We start from the raw sequence: 11,097 nt of genomic DNA on the forward strand, positions 1-11,097 counted from the left end.
TTTATGTTTTAAATGTATTCCCGCCCCCACCGCAAAAGAAACACAAAAAACAAATAACTATTGTATTTGCCATGTTTTGTGCCCCCCTCGATCGCCAAACTTTAAAAGATGCTAGATGTGACATGTCTCGTTGAACGCTTGGTGGCCAAGCTACGGGTGCTCATTTTACGTTAAATTAATATTGAAAAGTGATCCCGCTACTCTAAAATGTTAATATCTCTTTCTTTTAAAAATTTCATATTATTTATAAAGGCTATTTAAACGTATTAGGCCCCAAAAAGTAGATCATTATTTTTTTTTAGGTAAGTATCATCGTAAAAAATTGACCGATTTCTGTATTAGCCGGTTATAGAATAATAAAAACAAACACATGAAATCTTTTCTTCAATTTTTCGTAATTGTGTTTTTTTTTTAATATTAAAAAAAATCAATAAAAGCCAAGCATGTATCTATCTACTCGGAGTTATTTTCCCAAGCTAGAAATTTATTGAGATTACCAAATTATTTTATTATGTGATAGTTTTTATTTTTTTCGTTTACGTTCCGACAGGGCAAATGAATCTAAAACAAAGATTTTTTAAAAAATCGATGTTGGGATAATAATTCCAAATAAATGTAATTAAATATGTTATCAATATAATTGTTTAAAATTTATTAAATAACGATTTTAAATAGAACACTTATAACAATTCTCTCGCTAAAAACATTGACTAAGATACTGCTATTTAATAAAATCGATTTTTCTTAATGTAATATGCAAATGAGATGATCTCTTTATTGTATCTAGTTTGCAAGAATCATACTATATATAGAAATAAATGAAAGGGTAAAGTAGGGAACGTTTTGTATATATTAATCAATTTGTGAACAAACAAACAGGAATACGAATTTATAGATATACAGAGAGTGAGAGATATATTTATATTGAATGTATTATATGTGTATGTATTATGTGTGTGTATGTAATATGTTCTATCACATGTTATATAGATCATATATATTGCCTAAATATTTCATCATATATCAGAAGAAACTTTATTTATATATATATATATATATATAATTATTTTTTTTTACTATAATAATTAAATACCTACAGACACTAGTGTTTCATCCTTTCGGGATTCTTCAGTGCAGGGTGTCATGATTACTACCAGTCGAACGATTCGAACCCCGCGACACGAGACATCTCTGGCTCGATTAGCGGAGGCCGTATCCATTCGGCTACCATTAATCATGTGAAATAGCGTTGAATTTTAAACATTTTAATTTAAATGTTCATTACGTCAGACAGACAGTGATCAAATCGTTATACGATGATCTACGCATAAGAGCTAAATTGACCGACTTTTAATTCAACAGAAAGTGCTCAACGATAAGAAACGTATTTCTTAAAGGGGCTGTCATAATTATTTTTTTTTACTATAATAATTAAATACCTACAGACACTAGTGTTTCATCCTTTCGGGATTCTTCAGTGCAGGGTGTCATGATTACTACCAGTCGAACGATTCGAACCCCGCGACACGAGACATCTCTGGCTCGATTTGCGGAGGCCGTATCCATTCGGCTACCATTAATCATGTGAAATAGCGTTGAATTTTAAACATTTTAATTTAAATGTTCATTACGTCAGACAGACAGTGATCAAATCGTTATACGATGATCTACGCATAAGAGCTAAATTGATGAAATGCATGTATCATACATGTATATTATGTTATATATTATTATATCATATATCATAAATATATATAATATATAGTAAATATAGTATACATATATTCTATATATAATCTATATTAGCAAATTATATTTAAGTGTGTCATTTATATAAATCATATATAATATATACTATATATATTATATACAACATATATTACATATATATCATATTATATATATTTCGCTTATATATTTTATACATCGTATATTATTTATTATATATATATGATATAAAATATAAAAATTTGATATATATATATATATATATATATATATATATATATATATATATCAAATTTTAGTCATTCAATAAAATAAAAAATTAATGACGTGAAATGGTTAAATTTCAAATCAAAAGATTTTAATTTTTCTATGTAAGACAAAGAATACATTTGAAATATAATTCTTTATCCTATAGGATTTCGATGTCTTCTGTCTTTTCAGAGGAGAAAATATTAGGAAATAATTATAATGGTATACGCATTACTAATATTTTCCTTTTAGTTTCGAAGGAGATAGGATATACACATTAACACACACACATATATATATGCACATATATATATATATATATTACATATATATATATATACATATATTACATATATATTGCATTACATCTTTCAAACTCCTTGGCCTAACGTTCATAGGAAACATGAGTTGGAACAATTACATTGAAGGCATTGCCAGGGTCGCTGCAAGGAAGGCGGTCTCTCTCTACCGTGCTAGAAAACTACTAACACCCGAAAGTATCCTTTACCTCTATAAGGCCACTATTCGCCCATGTATGGAGTATTCCTGTCATATTTGGGCTGATGCATCTGCGACTTGTCTCTCGCTCGTAGACAAGGTTCAAAAGAGAGTCGCAAATCTAAAAGGCCCTGAACTGGCATCTAAGCTTCAGCCTCTGTCCCATCGACGAAATGTTGCATTCCTCTGCCTGTTCTACAAGTATTTTAATGGTGAATGCTCTGACGAACTGCAAGCACTTGTGCCCCCATGACGTGAACACCCTCGACAAACCTTACAGGCTGGGCTGCTAAATTCCACCCCCACACTGTAGAGATCCCTAGATGTAAAAGATATTTCTACTTCGGTAGTTTTTTCCCAAGAACCGCTAGACTTTGGAATTCCATTCCAGGTACCTACTTCCCCAACTGTACTGACGTGCAGAAGTTCAAGTGTAACGTGAACCGACATCTTGCTGCTCAAATCCCTACATAGTATCCCAGTAGTTGTTGCCTCTGATAGTAGCCCCTTACACCAAAGTGGCAATATGCCTTGCTTGGGGTGAAAATATAATAAAAAAAAATATATATATATAAATATATACATATATTTATACATATATACATTCAGGAAAACATCATTAAAAATATCAGAGATACCTTGCTTAATGATTCTTTTTTTCATTTTTTCGATCTTTCGTAAGATTTTTTTAACTTCAAGATGGAAGGTATTTACAAATGTTCCATGGTTCACACGAGCGCTTTCGATTCTTTCTTGAATCATCATCAGGTGGAGATAAAATATTAAAAATAGAAGTGAAATATATAGTTACGAATGATAAAAAGAGTCAATGAAAAGTCGATTAAAATATACATTTACGAGTGATAAAAAACTCGATTAAAAATTAGGATGATAAAAGGCAATGTTAGTAAAACCAGTCGTATACTGTTTATGCTAAACATTTCAGCACATTATTGCTACTTTCAAAAGTAGCTGTATATAAAAAAACCAACTAGTACAAAATCCAGCCTCTTGAACTTTAAGAGTGAGTGCACTCAGCGTTATAAAATTGCCATAATCAAAAATCTTTTAAACCGTGCCAAGATGATTTCTTCTACGAAAAAAGCACTACTAATAGAAATTAAAAATATCAAACAGGTTCTTATAAATAATTACTTTCCGAATTATATTGTTGATCAACAAATTAAACTATTATTACAGTCCCCTAAAAACTTTAACAGCAATACTAGTCAATCTTCTAACACTAACCCTATAGACATATTTTATAAAAACCAAATGACACCAAATTTTAGAGTGGAAGAAAAAATAATTAAAAGCATCATACATAGATATACAGCACCTCTAGAGAACAATTCTAAGATTAAATTTATTATATACTATAATCGGTATCGAACCCAGAACCTCATCGTTAAAAATAACTCCTCGCCGGCGACAAAAATGTTGGGGCAAACCAATATTGTGTACAAATTTCAATGCCCCTTATGAGAGTGTAACTCCGAAAATAAAAACGCATATATTGGACATACAAACACAACATTGTCCCGTCGATTAACGATGCATTTGAACAGTACTAGCTCAATATACCAGCATTTAACAAATCAACATAGCTGTCCCCCCCCCTCTAATCTTAGAAAGGTCCTCGTGGACAACACAAGGATTTTGAAACAAGAAAGTAATTGTAAAAAATAAAAAATACTTGAAGCACTATATATAAAAACCCAGCACCCATCTATAAATAGCATTAATTTTGAAAGTTGCTATAATGTGCTGAAATGTTTAGCATAACCAGTATACGACTAGTTTTACTAACATTGCCTTTTATCATCCTAATTTTTAATCGAGTTTTCATTGACTCTTATCATTCGTAACTATATATTTCACTTCTATTTTTAATATTTTATCTCCCCCTGATGATGATTCAAGAAAGAATCGAAAGCCCTCGTGTGAACCATGGAACATTTGTAAATACCTTCCATCTTGAAGTTAAAAAAATCTTACGAAAGATTGAAAAAAAGAATCATTAAGCAAGGTATCTCTGTTTTTTTAATAATGTTTGCCTGAATGAAGGAATGCTGCCTATATACACTAATTTCAAACATATATATATATATATATATATATATATATATATATCTCAGTAAATAAAATGCTGTGACTTATTTATTAATAATTCCTGGGACTTTTTCAGAATCACTTCTCATGTTTGTCGAAACTTGGTTCTTTAATACGTATCGGCACAATTTCCATTGATTGTATTTTAACGTTTTATAACCAGATGGCCAAAAGTATTTTTTTTTATCTAAACAAAGATTACAATGTTTTTTTTACTGATTTGGTCTGTTTGTTTTGCGCCTATACGTGAATTTGATAAATATACGTTAATTATACTCTCTCTTTCTCCCCCCCTCTCCTTAATATATATTGTTTCACTGTCTATCTCTTACTGAAAACGAAGATTTAAGACCCCCTCAACCACACACACAATTTATACAAAAATATTTAAAAATAATTCGGTATAAACCCCATTTCTCCTATTTTTACCAATTCTTGTGAATCAAGAATTGTTTTATTTGATTAATGTGTTTGAACACTTTAGAGTCTTCTCTCATTTCTGGGCATAAATTTGAAAGGTTTATTTTCAAATTTGAAATGCTCTCATTAATTAAAACTTAGTTTTCTTTAAGGGAATACTTTTAATTTCCTTGGAACTTTCCGGACAAATTAGGAAGTTTTGTTTTTATAGAATTTTAGAGGAAATCTGTTTGTTCCTCTTTCTAATTCGATTATGTCGCAAACTATATTTTATTTTTATTTTATTTTTTTTTTATTGAAGCGAACTTTTTTGTTTTTCGCTTCCACTTTTCACTGTTGCCCTTTTTGTCTCTCTCCCAGGAAAATTAATTTCACTTGTCAAGGTTTTCTAATTTATTTTTTATTTCATATTTTTCCATTTATATTGCATAATTCAGGGTTCATAAATAAAACATTCTGACCTTGCGTTGACTTTCGTATAAAGAAAATTTTTAATAAAAACAATTTCCTAAATGTCACGTGGTACATTTGAAGTATATTTTTTAAAAAATTCACATGAAATTAGAAAACTGTGATCGGCTGAATTAGATTTTTAGGATCGGGTAAAAGTGGGTGCTAAAATAACACTAGCATACACATGAGTATAAAATTATAAATGGGGGGAGGTACACGGATGAAAGACGTTTGTGGAAAGAAATGTTGCGAGGGATAGGTTACGTCATTATTTGCAATTCTAAGTCTAATTCGTACAAATATAATTTGTTTTTAAACATTTTTTTTTTTTTACGCAGGTTATCACTCCTCCTCAAATATGAAGAATAAATATTGAATAAACCCTTTAGATAACAAATGACCCTGTCTCTCTATTGACACCTAGAAAGTATCCTGTACCTCTAAGGCCACCATTCGCCCATGTATGGAGTATTGTTGTCACATTTGGGCTGGTGCATCTACCACTAGTCTCTCACTCCTAGACAAGGTTCAAAAGAGAGTTGCCAATCTGATAGATCCTGAACTGGCATCTAAGCTTCAGCCTCTGTCCCATCGACGAAATGTTGCATCCCTCTGCCTGTTCTACAAGTATTTTAATGGTGAATGCTCTGACGAACTTCAGATACTTGTGCCACCCACGACGTAGACATCCTCGACAAACCCGACCGGCAGTTAAATCCCACCCCCACACAGAGATCCCTAGATGTAAAAGATCTTTCTACTCCAGTAGTTTCTTCCTCAGAACCGCTAGACTCTGGAATTCCATTCCAGGTTCCTGTTTCCCTAACTGTACTGACATGCAGAAGTTCAAGTGTAACATGACCAACATCTTGCTTCCAAAATCCCAACATAGTGCCCCATTAGTTGTTGCCCCTAATACTAGCCCCCTACACCAATGTGCCTTGTTTGGTGTGAAAATGTAATATATATATTTACAATCGTGGCATATAGATTCAGTGCTAATGATTGTAACACCAGATGTTAGGATATTTCACACAAGGACAACGTTAAGTCGTCTAATACGACTATATACGGGTATATTTATAATTTAATAACATTATATACATGTTCAGGGGTATTATTATTTTAGAGGTAAACGTTTCAATCCCGATTTAAAGTGTTTGAATCTATCACCGGAAACTCCTCTTTATCATTATTCCAAACGCAACACTTGTTTCGAGCATCTTGGCTCTTTTCGGACACTTGTTGGTAGGAAAATCCTTAGTTTTTTTTTTCCACTTACAGTTTAGTGTATCTTCGTGTGGCTTTCCTTATCGTCCAGAGTCATTACGGTGGTACATTAATATAGTGATTTCTTCTAATATATGTACAGTGTAACCCAAATATAAGAGACTCTAATATAAGAAAAACGGATATAAGATTTTCTCTGGTCCCAAATTAGAGCCCGTGTAAACGTACAGTGTAACCCGGATATAAGAAGCCGGGTGGTAGTATAAACCGGATATAAGAGATTGGGGGTCTCTTATATCCGGGTCACACTGTATATGTAAAGACTTGTCTAGAGGAATTTGTCATTATGCGTGTAATGTATATGCGTTTAGGTCAGTGTTGTAGTTCGTGTGGGTGTGTACGTGTATGTAAGCCGATGTATTTTCGTGCCTACTTATAGTAATGTTATGTGTATTTGTTTTGCCTGGCATGGGTTTCTATTATTTGTTTAATGCTAGTGTGAATTTAGATTTATGTAAGTTGGTAGCAATAATTTAAACTCGTTTCTGCAGCATTGCTAAATGTAGTGGGGAAACAAATATTTCTTGTTTCTGTTTAAATTTCTGTTGCTATTGTGTAGGGGTGACCTTATTGTTTAGGGTGTTAGCATGTATATCAAAATTCTCGCAGAGTGTGCATCTTTTATTTTAGATTTTTTTTTTTTTTTTTTTTTCATAATCCAGACGTTATTTTGAGTGCGGTTGTAACGCCTTGTGCTATGGTTTGGATTAGGTTAAAATGCGTTTGATGGTTGGTTTTACTTATTTTAGTTAAGAACGTTGCTTAATTTGTTTAGGTTGAGTAGAACTAGTTTTTTTATCTTTAAATATTTGTATTGTCTTTGCTTTGTAGATGCACATGCTAAGGTACGTTTTTGTTTTGTCTTTAGTTTCGTGTTCATTCTACTAGTTTTGCATTAATTGTAAGAATTATTCTGTTTATGTTAAGGCTTTTCGTGGTTCTTTTTCTGACAAGTATACAACCTCCACGCAAGGAATGTAGATTTTAAGCAGATTTAGATATTGCAGTTCCTACTTTTAACGCGTATATTTGGTAGGTAGTTCTGTTTAAGAGTAAACTTAATTTTGTATGGAGGTTCCGAAATATATAGGTCACGGAGTGGTAGTACCTCTTAGGGTCTCAACTATGGATTAAATAGAAACCGACTTGAAAAAAAAATTATTAAAAAGTTCTTCAAAATAACTGGATTCGGCATTAAATAACCTGAAAAGGGTTGATATGCCGTAAAATAAAAACAACCAACCAACGAACCGAAAAATATACGAGCAGATTGCCCTGTCGTAAAATACGCTTAAAAATGATTTTAAGTTATGGAAGCTGCGTGTTTATTTTAGAACCGATGCTCTATTGATTATGTTGTACCTAATATACAGTGATTTTTCAAAATTAAGCAAGACTAAGGTGCGATAAGCTAGAATCAAAATCAAAACACGTAGTGCTCCAACCTTAGTTGTTAATGTCTGAGCTTAGGTGGATAAGAAAACGTTATAATTAAACCGACTTTAACGTATAAATGTATATTTGATCATGTGTAGAAGAGCATTTTAAGTCGACTTATGCTTGCCAAGTTCTAATTACTTTCAATTTAAACCGTTTAGCAGCTATTTTTACCGGCTAAAGATGAAATGAACTCTTTCCACGAGTCATATCCCTTATATATCGCGTTTCAAGTCTCCAGACCCTAAATTAAAACGTAGATGCCGTTCCCTAGACAAACAGTCATTACTTTTACTAGCAGGTAGACCCGATGTTGCCTAGGATTAAATCAGGATCCACGAATATTCAGTACTTCCAATATTCTAATTGTCTTTGGCTTGGTTAACAATTGTAGCCTATATTGCACTGTAGAGAACCCACTGCTGACTATATAAAATTATTCTATATAATGGCTTGTACAGGGTGTCCCAAAAGAAGTTGAAATTATATTAACTTCCTCAATATTTAAGTTATGCTTACCAATTTTCATTAATAGGTAGATGGGCCTCTCCGTGATTTTTTAGATATATTAAGATATAGTCTACTAATTCTAATTTTATTTACACAACTTAATCTAGGGTATTTTTTCACAAGTCTAATTTTCGTTATGAAAAATGATGTTACTCAAATGTCCACAAATTCCGATTACTTCATTCGCCGTTACTTCACACCATACTGTACATTTTTTGAGGGTGTAATTGCCGTTGTGCTATTGCTGAGGATTTTCTGATTCCTAAATCCTGCAATTTTGCTCATTTATGAACCCATTCAGATGAAAATGGGCCTCATCAGACATAATAACGTTTTTGAGAAAGTTGGGATCTCCATTTGCCAAATCTGGGAATTGCATGGCGCATTCCAGCCTTTTTTCCGGATCGTTTGGCTGAAACTCTTGCACGAATTGAATTTTACATGGAAATGTGCCCTCTTCATGAAGCATTCTGTGAAGAGATGATCGAGAGACCCCAACTTGACTTGATCTCCTTCTTACTGATGTGGATAGATCCTCGGCCACACTCTCTGCTAATCTCTGACGATTCTCATCACTTCTTGCCGTACGGAGTCTACCAGATTTAGGGAGGTCATATACAGACCCTTACTCATGAAATCGGGCCACCATAGCTTTTACTGAATTTGGAGGTGGGGAATTTCTTGTGTTGAAGTTTCGTGAAAATTCTCTTTGAGTTTCTGATATTGACTCATTCAACCGAAAATTCGACTCCTCGGTAGTGTAACGACTCATGATGTCCTTTTAAGGGTTACTCTAGATGATCTGAAAAAGAAAAAAGACAAATATAAAAAATTAAGATGATTTTTTTTTTATTAACCATCAACTTTTGGGACACTCTGTATTTTTTTAAAACTGCAAAAGATCAAGTATCATATGGGATAAACAATGAAGAAAATCAGACTAATTTTAACATAACGTTAAATGATATTAATGACGAACCCCCCGCGCAAATAAGACTTAATTTTCGATATGTATTCATGGTTACACCGATTAAAAAAGAAAAAAACATTGGGAGTTTGTATTTTTTTGTTTCAGTTTTAACTAGATATTCAAACAGATTTGCCCTTTATGCAAATATCTATTGTATGAATTTTATTTTTATTTTCAGGAAGTTTACACATCTGTTCAAGAATTTTCCAATTAAGTTTCGACATGGATTTCACCGCGCAAAACCAGAAATGAACCGCATGGAAGTAGACGAGAAATGAGCGTGAAAATTTGCTATGGACTTGAACCCTGCCTTACTCTAGTTACATATACTTTCTTTAATGTAGCTGACTGAGACAAGGGACCAGTTCATAAGCGGAGCAATAAGCGCTAGGAACAGAGGTTTCACGGACACACACACACACACACACACACACACACACACACATAAATTTCTTTCCCAGAAGATGGCTTAGCAAAGGTAATACAGTAAGTAAACTGCGTGAACGTGCAAATAAAGAATTTGTGTGTATATATTGTATTGCTGTAGTTGTTGATCAAACGAAACTCGTTTATTTAAAAAACAGTACTCTATAACAAATAGAAAAGTATTATAACAGTATAAAATTCTATATTTATACAATCATTATTAGCGACATATGTGCATACATGTTGCAGTTATTTCTATCATAACCCAACATTTTCAGACCCCAATCTAAACTAAAGCCACTCTGAAAATACATTCACGACAACTGTTTCATTCACGTAGGGAATGGTTAAGCTACCATGAAAATCCAAGGAAGCCAATCGTGTAGCTAATTACGTTTGATACATTTACATAACTTATTTCAGTGTATTAGAGCTCGCTAGCTGGCTATTAAATGCTTAAAATCAATAAAAAATGTCTTAATATTTTGCGGATGTTTTAAATATATATTAGTATTTTCGATGCGTCGATTTTAAGTCCAAGGCAATGTTGTATAAGAATAGTTTATAAAACTGCAAATTCCAATGACCAAGTCTTGATTCATTTTTTACTTAAATTTGATCTTTTGACATTCGAGAATAAATACATAATTAGAGGATCGTTCTACTTATTTCACCGATCAAAAGATTTTTTTTTTTTTTTTTTTAGACAAGCGTTTACGGGCGATAATAGTCGGCAATTTTTTCTCTAATATTTAGCAACCAAAATACGATTAAAACCTTACCATACAACCAATCTCCTGATAATTTAAATTTATTGTAACTTTATTTAAGATATCAAAATAAGATTTAACTCCATGTCAAATTTAAATATACGAAAGCTAAGGATCTAAAAAAAATCCAAAGCAATGATTGTTATATAAGGAACCTACGTAAGTAACACCGATTAAATTAGCTAGTGTATATTGATAGGTCATACTTAGTGCATCTTAGAATAACCGTAACCC

The 11,097-nt window shown here is 32.4% G+C and overlaps 1 long non-coding RNA gene across 3 annotated transcripts in view; it reads left to right on the forward strand.

Annotated features, from left to right (window-relative positions):
- LOC145278061 (uncharacterized) overlaps positions 1-10,796 on the forward strand; it is a 797,888-nt gene extending 787,092 nt beyond the window's left edge. For all 3 annotated transcript variants that reach the window (XR_013868286.1, XR_013868282.1, XR_013868296.1), the window contains one exon: positions 9,846-10,796. This is a non-coding gene — a long non-coding RNA (uncharacterized LOC145278061). The remainder of the gene's footprint in view (positions 1-9,845) is intronic.
- The last annotated feature ends 301 nt before the right edge of the window (positions 10,797-11,097 follow it).

The sequence above is a fragment of the Euprymna scolopes genome, chromosome 6 (genome assembly GCF_053919585.1).
Source record: "Euprymna scolopes isolate OS-2025 chromosome 6, ASM5391958v1, whole genome shotgun sequence".
Lineage (NCBI taxonomy): Eukaryota > Metazoa > Mollusca > Cephalopoda > Sepiida > Sepiolidae > Euprymna > Euprymna scolopes.